A 12479-nucleotide genomic window follows, 5' to 3' on the forward strand; every position below is an offset into this window, starting at 1 on the left:
CCCTGCCTTGTCTGGCTACACAATGTGATCCCTATGTAATGTTTAAAAGGAGTGCATCCAGGAAAGGAGAGCCAGGCTCAGCAACTTCCTGGCTGCAGAGATGCTCTACTTTCTTTCTTAGACATCTCTGTGGCTCTTGTTTCTCTTCCCAGCCTACATGTCTGCTTTCACTGAGACCCTGGAAGAATGTAGGCTCTCTCTTTGCTAGGATTTTAGAGCACAACCCACCCTTGCCTTTATGTCTGACCACTTTCTTAAAGGAATGGAAACGTCTAAATATCTGCCTTCTGACTTTCCTGGCCTATTAGCACACTCTCTCCACTGCAGCTTGGCAGCTTAAAGAGCCTCATGCAGGACCACTTACCTTTAATATCAGCACACAGGATCAGAGGCAGGAGGATTTCGGTGATTTTTTTAGGCCAATCAGATATACAAGAGAGAGATCCAGGACAGCAAGGGCTCCATAGAGAGACTTTTTCAAAACAAAGAAAAAGAATAAGCATAGGTAAGCTCCAAATTCAAGGAATTCCCACCAACCCCTGAACCTCTCTGTCACAGAGTACATTTTATAGCTGTGCTTTTTTTTTTTTTTTTTTTATCTTTACAAACTATTTTTCCTTTAATTTCTCATTTAGCCAAACAGTGGTCGATCTGGAACCAAAAACAATTTAAGATGGCCTCAAAAGGCCTACCTCCTTATAACCCAAAAACAAAGGAGCAAAACCGGAAACAGTGACCCGAACCTGGCCTTAGTTCTTTTTCCCAGAGAAGACTAAGCACAGACTTTACATAGATGACCCTCAAACACTGGCTGGGAATGCCCCTCCACCTCCAAACAGAGTGCGAGATAGATAGGTCTGCTCCAGACAAGTCGTCCATGTGACCTACCTCTTCCTCAGCCACAAACAAGCACCACACCATCTGACTGAAGGAACCATTCATTTACTGTTTAATGGGAGGTGACAATACCCTCCTCCCAAAAGAGAGAAAACAATCCCAGATACAAAGGCTGTCAGAGCAGCTAAGTGTAAAGTCAGGCCAGGAGATGGGAGGTGCTGGCTCCTGAGAGGGCCTTGCAGAAGAATCACCCAGGACCCCTCAGGTACTCCATCCTGTTGTCAGAAACTCTTTGCACCTGGACTCCCAAGGCAGCTGGGCCCCTGGAGCAGCCAATAGGGAAGAGGCAGGAGCAAGGGATCAAAAAACAGTGTCAACTGAGGCACTCCATGCTGGCTCCGCCTTGCTCCATCTCATGCAGGAAGCTGTAGAACTGAGGGCAAGGTTAAATCTATGTACAAATTTTCAGTTTGTTTTCCTTTCTTAATCACCACCTTTAACTGTAAAAATATGCTTCCCATGTTCTCTAATCCACTGATTCCAGATGTCACTCCAAACTTCCACTCCATATCAATCAGCTGGTTAATCATCAGGGTCTGACCTATGGCCCACTGTGCAAGGGCTGGGGCATTCTGTTTCCACTTTTCAGAAAAGTAAGTGGCTTTCTCCTCACTAAGACCTGGAGCCAGGAGATCAGTGCGCACTTGCTCTGCAGCGAGGCCTTTCTTCAGTGCACCTGCACACTCAGCTGCTGCATGTCACCGCGAATGGCCTGGCACCGCACCCAGTCCTGTGTACAGTGCATACGGCCCATGGCACCAGGAGCCTATAGCTGGACTTTTGTCTTCACTCTCTAGAAGCCTGATATAGGGCAGCCAGTCACTGGTTTGGTTAAATTAGTTCATACAGCAAAGTATCTTCTTCAGCAGAAACAATAAGAACCACTTCAAAGCCCTGAAATTATATACATACAAGAAACATGATATAGACTGAGCAGATTGTATTTCTATATTTAGGAATATATACATAGTGTGTGTGTGTGTGTGTGTGTGTGTGTGTGTGTGTGTGAACAATTAAAGAAAAAGAGGCCATGAATTTGAGAAAGATCAAAGAGGTCCACTTATAGGAAAAGTTGGAGGGAAAAAATAATGAAAGGATAAAATGGTATAATTATTTCTTAATTTCAAAAAGTTTTAATGTGCTTTGGAGATTTTTTCTTAAACATAATAATATGAAATCACTCAGTGGAAAGTGTAATTTGGATCTTTGGTCTAGCTATGAATTTCTCTTGAGAAAGGAACTTTGCCTTGCAAACAGCAGTGGGGTAGGACAACAAACATGTCCCCATGTCATAAAAAAAACGTAGGAAGTAAACGCTGAGCACTAGGCAGCCAGCCAATATTCTCATTCTTCCTAGTACTTAAAAAGACACTCTCTGGTTTTTATTTTCATTTTGTTTCCAGGCCAATGCTCCTGGGTCAATATGTTAATACCAAACTACTTGCATATATTTGCATATTGTGGATATTCTTGAATCCATAGAGGGAATATTAAAATTAAAACAAGTCATTTACACTTTTACAAGGTTTTGATGATTTTAAAATTCTTTAGAAAACTTTACTTCATTGCTCTCAAATTATTCAAAAATGCAAAAAAATATAGTGAAATTTAGCAATTATTAATATAGTCAATGTAAATTACAATAGACTATTTCAACAGGAAATAACATATAGGTAATTTTCAAAATATTCTAGAGACAAGTTTCATTCTATATGTACCCAGGCTGTTCTGGAATCCACTGTGTAGTGCCTTAAACTCATGGCAATCCTCTTTCCTGACTGTTCTGGAATCCACTGTGTAGTGCCTTAAACTCATGGCAATCCTCTTTCCTGGCTGTTCTGGAATCCACTGTGTAGTGCCTTAAACTCATGGCAATCCTCTTTCCTGGCTGTTCTGGAATCCACTGTGTAGTACCTTAAACTCATGGCAATCCTCTTTCCTGGCTGTTCTGGAATCCACTGTGTAGTGCCTTAAACTCATGGCAATCCTCTTTCCTGGCTCTTTCATCAATTTTTTCTCCCTTCTCTTCCAACGTTTTCGCCAGTTCTTAATATACATACACAGTTGGATCAGCTGAGCAGAGATACCATAAACATGTGAGGGGGGGGGAACCCCACAGATTTATTGTTATTTCAGGGGAACTTTGCAATGCGTTCTATTATTTACACGTATATATAACATGCATGTGTGGACAAACAGAAAACAAACAGCATCTACTTCTTTGCCTCGTAATGGAGCATAAACATTACCGTGTGACAAGTGCATTTTGATTACTGGAGTTCACTAAAATTCAGCTTTACTTTTTACCTTTAAACAAGTCACCTTGTGTGTTTGAAAATGTGAACCTGAGGAAGGGTCCGTCAGCTCATCATCGGCCTCCAAAGTGCAGAGGAGGATGAAAATGAAAAGTTCCCTGCTATTTGCTAAGGCTCCACCTTTTCATGTTCTCTCTCTCTCTCTCTCTCTCTCTCTCTCTCTCTCTCTCTCTCTCTCTCTCTCTCTCTCTCTCTCTCTCTCTCTCTCTCTCTCTCTCTCTCTCACACACCTCTCTCTCTCTCTCTCTCTCTCACACACACACACACACCCTTTCTCCCTTTCTCTTCCCTCCTCATCTAATTGAATCATACAAGTTTTTTTTTTTTTTAACCCTTATCTCCTAATTAGGATCCAACTGGAAATTCTAGGAACCTGTTTAACAGCCCCTGTCTCCAATGTATTCCATAATAGTTGCGACTCAGAAAACCACTTAAGATTAGGCACAAATTTCCATAGCCATGGCTTGCGGCGCTGAAGAGTTATTACATTTTAGAATTAGGGTGGTATTTTAAAAGTGTGTATATACCATTTGAGTCTTTCAAACTATGGCACTAGCCAAGGACAATACATGCAGTAAACTTCGAACCCCTACCCAGAGCTAGCCAATGGACAGGACATTCTCCACAGTTGAGTGGAGAGTAGGGACTGACTTTCACATGAACTCTGGTGCCCCATATTTGACCATGTCCCCTGGATGGGGAGACCTGGTGGCACTCAGAGGAAGGATAGCAGGCTACCAAGAAGAGACTTGATACCCTATGAGCATATACAGGGGGAGGAAGTCTCCCTCAGTCACAGTCATAGGGGAGGGGAGTAAGGGGAAAATGAGAGGGAGAGAGGAATGGGAAGATACAAGGGATGGGTTAACAATTGAGATGTAATATGAACAAATTAATAAAACATAATTTAAAAATAAAAAATAAAAGTGTATGTAATCGGAGGCTTGATCACTGTGTACGCCTCCATAAAGTACAGCATTCTTTTTGGTCTTCTCTAAACCTGACTCTTCACCACAGGCTTTACATATAGAAACTTCCCCTCCATCTGGAGGACAGGACCAGTCTCAGTGGCTTTCCATCTCCTGATGAAGCAGAAAGTGGAGTCATTCCAGACTTACTGTTTTTGCTTCTTGGTAGACAAAACTGAGGCAAGCACATTAGGCACACTGTATAGCTTCGATAGGCACATGCCCTACTTAGAATGACATTTCACAAGCAGGGGGTGCCGAGTCCCCTGATTCATTTGTGGAGGATTTTTTTTTAAATGTGATTTGTGTTTTTTCGCTTTTCCAATCTGACTTCAGCTTTCTGGCTGCAGATCTGGGTCTTACATTTTAGTGTAAATAAGATTTTCTGAAGAGGAAAACAAAGGTTCCTCCTGAGGATGGCCAAGTAATTCTTGCAATGACGTGGATGGCCTCCGTTGATGTGAGATGAGAACGCTGTCAGCCTTCATACCTACGGCCTGTCAGACCTGGAGTCATTGTTCCTGTGCCGCCTAAGCCCCCCCATCTCTGCTGTTGAGTCACCCAAATGCAGAGTTGTCACTCTAATAGAAATGAGCCTCTGGGCTCTTAAAGATTTACTCAACAGAAACTGAGAGGCAGACCACAGCCAAGTACAGGCCTGAGGCAGAACCATTAAGTGGGCAGCATCTACTTCTACAAAAGCCATTTCTGCTTCTCAAGGCCTGAGACTCTCCAGCCTCTCTCCCTCCCTCCCTCCCTCCCTCCCTCCCTCCCTCTCTCTCAGTCTCTCTGTCTCTGTCTCTGTGTCTCTCTGTGTCTCTCTCTCTGTCTCTGTCTCTGTCTCTGTCTCTGTCTCTCTCTCTCTCTCTCTCTCTCTCTCTCTCTCTCTCTCTCTCTCTCTCTCTTTCTCTAGCTTTCTTTTCTAGTTCTGCCTAAAGGCTGTTGCACATACTTACCCTGAGCTAACAGGGCAAGGTGCCCTTCATGGGAGATATCTGTAGGCTGATGTTGACTGACAAGAAAAAAACACTTCCCAGGATTAAATACAAATCAGTACTCAGGGATAAATCATGAAACCCTGGGACACTTGCCAGCTCTTTTTGTCCTATCCCCGGTCACACACAATCTGTACCTACATAACTCCATAAACTTTCATCAGTTGTCACATTGTTTTCTTTATACTATCTCTCACATAGCACAAGACAACCATTTCTTTCCTAAGGCTCTATATTGGTTATGATGGATGCCACTAACTCCATATGAAATTTTACTTTTATTTTTGTGGGTCTAAGAATAGAACTCAAAAACCTAATACAAACTAGACACAAAGTCCATTGCTAAGCTACACTTCTGGTCAGTAAAACTGTAGTTTTGTTTTTTGGAGTAGAGGGATGCAGCTGAGACTAGGCTTTCTTATATAGTGCAGGATGGCCATGAACTTACTAAGCAAATGAGACTGGACTTGTATCACGCCAGCCTCTGGATTCTGAGATTACAGGGATGAGGTATCACACCCAGTTTTGCAACTTACATTTAAGTAAATTACAGTTAAGTATAACTTAAAATTAAGCTCCTCACTAGCCAGATTTCAAGTGTTCCATGGCCACATGTGGTCATAGTGTACTCGACCAGCGAGGACAGACAGAGGCTGCTCCCTTCGTCTCTGATTACATTGCTGCACGCTGCAATGGCAGAATGATAATGGTTTCTTCACAGCTTACCCCAGGCTAGTGCCTCATGCCCTTCCCTCTCCGTCTCCCTTTCATCTTGTTGCTTGAATGTGCTTTTCAAAATGAAGGTCAGAGTCCATCCTACAAAGATGCCTGCATTCTCTCAGGGTGTTAGAACTGAAGCCTCATTTCAACCTGCTCTTCCCTGGCTCTTTGCATCAATCACTTGGTCTCACTTGCTGATTTTGTTCACTTCTGCCTCAGGTATCAGTAGCTCCTGTGCCTTTGCTCCATCCTCAAATAACTACAACATTTGCTTCACTTTGTAGCCCAACCGTAGCTTCCTCAGGGAAGCTCAATTAATACCTGTTAAATGAGTGATATACCAACCTGAAGACATTGCCAGAGGTTGAGTGCCAGGTCCTAGGGCACCTAGGTAAAATATATCATCCATCACCTGCTGAAAAGAAAAAAAAATCCAGTGCACTAAAGCTGCCTTCTAGTTTTTTGAACTAGAGCTGTACTTGAAAAGAAAGAGAACTGGCCTTAAGCTCTGATCATGCTTCCAAATCCCTGCCCTCACCTCCATGGAGATGAGATGAACAGGAAGAGACACACGGTATCTCCCAGCATATCCACTCCATGGTGGACAGATCTCACAAAATGCTCCACTAGGGACATGCAGTTTCTGCATGAATGAGCCCTGTGATAAAGAAATACATGCTTATGAGATTTGGAAGATGTTAAAAGATCACCAGAAACCTGCCATTGTGCTAAGTGAAAGAGAAAATACATTAGGGGGAATTCTGCCTTCACAAGTTTTGATCCTAAAAGATTGTTTATAGCTCAAGAAGAAATTAAAGAGAATCCAGATCCTCTGGCACAGGTGGAAGAAAATTTTCCATATGTAGAATTCAGTACCACAAAGAGATGAGTGTACTGAGTTGAGGAGCTGAGAGGCCTAGCCCTACAGCAGTCATAACAAACTATAGCTTCCTCACAACCTGAAGGATTTAGAAGACCTGATTCCAAATGGTAACCCCTGCTCAGCCAATTTAATTTTTTCTCTTTGCAGCCTTCGGACAAACACTCTACCACCGAGCTATATTGCTCATCCTTAGCCAATATAGGTTTTTTTTTTCTTGTTTATTGATACACATTAGTTACGCAAATTAATGGGTTTAACCCTGAAAAAAATAAGTACAGATTTGTGAGCACTTCAAATCATTAGATCCAGTTATCAGTTTAAGAAGCTCTGTGGTGTTGGAGGGACACTGTGTGCAAACCACATTCTAAGACAGTAATAATAAGAATGCGATACCAAGTCATCTGCAATTTCTATGGGTATAAAAGGTCTAGACGATCAGTAAGTTTATGACCACTTACTTTCATTTTTACCAGAGGGATATGTTAGATTTCAGAACAGAGCAGAGAACGTGAAGATACCCTTGTTTGCCATGCTAGCATCCTCACGTTCTGGTGTTCTCGTTGTTTTGTTGTTTTTTCTTATATTTTTTTAAGCTTAAAATTACCTGCCTGCCAAGCAGTTTGAGACAAAGTATGTAATCCTCCTACACTGCCACCTTCATCACAAATGGTAATTGCTGTGATTTTTCCACTCAGGCTACTAGCTCTGTATCCCTTAGTGTGTGTGTGTGTGTGTGTGTGTGTGTGTGTGTGTGTGTGTGTGTGTGTGTGTGTGTGCGCGCGCGCGCGCGCGCGCGCTCGCGCGTGCGTGCGTGCATGTGCATGTGCATATTTTAATTTGAAGGCTTTATTTTCAGATGCATACATACTTGTGGAGACATTTTGTTTACTTTCAAATGCCCAGTTGAGAAGGTTTATAAGCTTTCTCCCAGCTCCATAGTCTCTGCCTGCTTCACTCTTCCAAGCACTCCCCAGCGGGTTCTATCTGGTGAAGTTACTGACTTTGGACTCTGGCTCACACCCTTCACGGGGGCTCATCCTCTTGTTTATCCCCCGTTGATTTTCCTTTAATTACATGAATTACTTGATTTGCATATGTGAGTCATGCCATCTTGATTATGCAGAATTAACCCGAACAGAACACAGCTGCTCCATGCTAAGTTCTGGTGGATCTGTGTGGATTTTTAAGTTTTTCTGTGCAAGAGTGCCTCAAGGAAGCCAATGTTCCTAATACGAATGACAAAGCCAGTATTCCAATATCAGACTTCCCTCTGCCTACACCTGTCCAATCCTGATTTCCTCTCTATTTTGTATCCCAGAGACAGCTGACAATTTACACTTGCAAAAAACTTTCCACCATCAGCTCTGTACACCATCAGAGTTATGAATGGATGTTCTCTGTTCTGTGCGAAGCAGTAAATCAATGTAATGTGTTTCTTAATCATGTATTCATTTATTTTTGTACTCTTTCTGAAAAACACCCACAAAATTATAAGTGTGTGGCTTTAGAATTTAGAGAGTATTTAAAAGGTTGTGATGCATCTCTTCCCTCTTTGGGCCTAATTCTGTCTCTATTTTCTTTTCCAAGGCTGGTTACCCCACTATCTTCACATAGCACAACTATTATTTTTTGATTTATTAGTTTTGCTTGATGTGCATTGACATGCTCTTTTGAAGGTTGGAGATTGTACTCTCTGCAATCTACATTTCCCATGGATGCTTGTTTTATAATTGATCTCTAGTGCAAATCTTTTTTTACTGTGCCTCGATTACATCAAAATTGGCACTGCCCCTGGCTGCTGTACTTCTTCTCTTTTCCTTTTCATTTGTGTCAGATACGTATCTATTTTCATACTGTTAAACTTTCCATTTTTTTATCATTATATTTTGATCCAAATGAGTACGTCTTGACTTTCACTACAGATTAATTTTAAAAGATGGGAATTAGCAAAAAGCCTTTGCCTAATTTTGCCCTCAAAATATTTCTCAGCTAAGGCCTCAGTCATAGCAAGAAGTACAGTTCCAGTTCTAATTTGGTGATTTCCTGGGTCACTTGGAAGTGAGTGTCAATCATCATATTCAAGTAACCATTGTATTATGCATGCCATTGATTAAGTTCATGTTTAACTTTGCATTGTTTTATGTTATATACTATGCAGAGGAGGTTTTTTCATGAATCTGATATTTTCTTTGTATCCTATTTGATCTTGAAAAAAGTAATCAATTTCTCTGATTTCAAAGACCGTTACCAAACCCGTTAAGTCATAATTTGTGGGTAGAACTCTAGTATAGACCTGTGGGAGATCAAAAAATGCTTGAATAGAGACACTATAAAAGTAGGCCTGCTCATGATGGGAATGACACTCATGGCAGAGAGTCTGCCTTTGATTCTGTGTTTCCCAGTCCAGAAACAGGAGGTCAGTGGAAGAAAGCTTGAGGATGCAAATCCTTTCTCTATAGATATCGAAGATGAAGCTCTTTATGCAGCAATAATAAATAATAGGATATGATTACATCTTTATTTAGGGATTGGGCACAAATGACAATTTCTGTTCTCGTTGCAGAGGTTTATTAATAATATAAACTAACTTGATAGTAAAAAGTAAATGCTGCATAATCTGTCAAAACGAAGAACTCGCTGTCTTTCAGTGTGACTCAAGACCAGAATTCCTTGTTGCCCAGATCATTCTTGAATCTCTTTAGGATTTTCTTTGGTAGAGGAAGTTTCAGAAAGATAAATCCACACTTCAGTTCTTAAGTGAACTAATGAGTTTCTTTTCGAAGCCCACTGAAACTTTGTAGCTGAGGTAGACGTTCCACTGTTTTGATCTGAATATCACTTGTAAATGATCCCCAGGCTGAAGTGAAACAGAACTGTTAATGCATTTTTGATGAGTATTAAAAATTCATGAAAAAATAAAAAGTATGATAAATATTCAAAAGAGCCTGGCTTGAGTTTCTAATTGTGTGTGTGGTATATCCATGTACTCATGTAGAGGTCAGAGGTAGACTTGAGTATCTTTGTCTATCACTGTCTTGCTTATTATCTTTATGTCTTATTTTTCCATGATAATTTCACATACATACACAGTGAGATATGATCATATCTACCACTGCAATTTTCCCCTAAAGCTCTTTTCAACTTCTTGATTTTTATCATATATGTGTGTGGGGGGGTGTTCCATTAAATATAATTAGAGCTGCCCATGTGTGCATGAGTATAGGGCCATCAACTAGACCATGGGAAATATACCAGTGACCATATCCTCAAAAATAATACCCCCCACCTCATCCTTGACCATGTGACCTTCACTGCCTATTGCTACTCAATAAGAGGTGGGGCCAGGTAATGCTCTACCCCATCTATGTGAAAATTTTGTCTGGCTTGATCTTATATAGGGCTTGTGCATGTAGGCACAGGTGCTGTGAGTTCATGGCTGTAATAACCAAGTCATGGTCAGAAGACAGTATTTCAAAGCACTCCTCCCAATCTTCCATTTGTCATTCTTGGTGTCTTGTCTTCTGTAATGTTCCCATAAGCAATAGGTGGGTGGAGGGTAGTTAATACACATGCCTTATTTAGCTCTGAGCACCAGTGTCTCACACTCAGCAGTTAGATCACTTTTGCATCTCTCCCTTGAATGTTGTGTCCATAAAATGAAGCTTCTCTGATCAAGGTTAAGAACAGCTGAGTCTATGGGTCTCAGATTAAATATTTAGATGGTAATTTGATGGCATAATCATGACCCCATAATGGTCATGCTTCTATTGCACCAGGAGACAAAATTTGCCTGGAAGATGAGTATTGCTGGATGTATGGTCCAGCAATGGGTAAGACCACATATGTCTTTCTCCTTGCATAACATGCACAGTGTCTTCTTTCACTAGAAATTTTACCCAGGAAGAAGTTTCCTGTTATGCTTGAGATTAGTTTCTTTATGTCCTCAGATAAAATATGTCGTGTCTTCAGAAATAGGGTCTTCCCATATAATTAAGGTGGGTGACAAAGAGACATCACATGCATTAGTTTACACAGCACTGGGACATCTCTGACCAATGAGTCATAAGGAGGTATCTCCTGCCTTATAATTTTCATTTAATAATCTATGCCTTCTGAAAGGGACATCATCCACTCATGCAGGATAATTATGCTTGAATTCTCCTTTAATTTTATTTTTAAAGTTGTATTTTGAAATAATCCATGGTTTTTTTTAAAAATAAGGATCCTTGTATTTGGTAAACCCACTCATCACCTCTTCTGCTGCTCCACTTTCATTACCCCTTAATCTTTGACCTTACTGACCTTATGTCTTGAGGCTGAATCTCTCCCTGAACCTGGGTCTTGTCATGCCAATTAGATTGGTTTGTCAGAAGTCTGCTGGATCTGCCCTGCTTCCACTCCCTCCCTAGGACCACAGATTTGGCTGACTTTCACATGGGATCCAAATATGTGCCTCCATGCTTGGGTAGCAAGTATTTTCTGCACTCGGCCATCTCACTCGTCCTTTGTTTGGATAATTTTGTCTTAAAATCATTCCCTCTCTGTACCTTTCTTACTGACCTTACAAAGAACATCATAAATCATCCTTCTGTCTACATTATGGAAAATCTATTTGAAAAAAATCTTTGTGTCTGTAACCTGTCAGGGGTAAATTGAGTAGAAAATTATTCAGACTCTGGAAAAAGCACAAGCTAATAAAGACATTTTCATTAAATACCCTAAGAAACTACAAATGTCTGCGTGAATTCTTTTGATTGGTTTGCCCTGACCTCTTTTCACTGCCTCTTACCCATAAGACTGAAATCCTGTCACTGATCTCACCCTATGTTATCAGTTTCATACCAGGAGGCTTTTGTGGAATACATGACTTTTGGCCTTAATGCATTTCCTTCCTCCTTCTCTTCTCCTGTTCCCTACCTGCTGACAACAGCTTTCTATGAAATTCTGTGAGCAAGAAAATGCAGCAAGACTCTCCTTCATTAAATAGGACACCCCATTCAGGTCACTCACACAGCTCATTTTAAATAAATTGAATCAACTTATGCCGATTAGCTACTTGTCCTTGAACTAAGATAATAAGGAATGTTCAGCTATCGCTCTGAGAAAGAATTAGGAGAGAAAAAATTTTGTGAAATATTCCAAAACCAGCATTGTACAGAGCCTTGCTTTAATAGCACTAAGAAAGAATGTCTATTACTCTTAGTAAATAGGCATGCTTAAGTACAAATAACCTCGTACGTCACTGGAGAAAAGCCTTTAAACTGTCAGAGCATTTAACCATGTTTATCAATGTGGTTTTATTTTCTTTTTTAAATGATTGAAGTATCATGAATGAAGTTTATGAAAAAATTGCTAGCCTGAACCTGAGGCTTTCTGTTACCTCCCAGGGAGCCTCTTGTAAGAATGAAGCCCTAACTGAATTAGTAAGCCAAACAAACCATTAAGGTGATTCATACATGGAAGTTATTTATAAGAGCATAAACATTGTTTGATTAAGTAGTGCTTAAATTTGGTTCAAGGATACAACTACTGCACTGTCCTTTTCTGAAGATGCATTTGTTACAACAAGTTTCTTTCCTGTGTATTTTAATGCAAACTTTATCTTCACTTACTTAATTCAGGTGTTGCCCATTGTTATCATTGTGTCCCACTTTCTTCCAATGTTTTAAGCTGTAGTCTCTGGGATTATGGGATATTCTCA

At 40.7% G+C, this 12479-nt stretch overlaps 1 pseudogene; it reads right to left on the reverse strand.

The window, feature by feature from the left end:
- Window positions 1-1127: 1127 nt before the first annotated feature.
- LOC127188482 (COMM domain-containing protein 7-like) lies at window positions 1128-8630 on the reverse strand (annotated as a pseudogene).
- Between the last annotated feature and the right edge of the window lie 3849 nt (window positions 8631-12479).

This window comes from Acomys russatus, chromosome 4, assembly GCF_903995435.1.
Source record: "Acomys russatus chromosome 4, mAcoRus1.1, whole genome shotgun sequence".
NCBI lineage: Eukaryota > Metazoa > Chordata > Mammalia > Rodentia > Muridae > Acomys > Acomys russatus.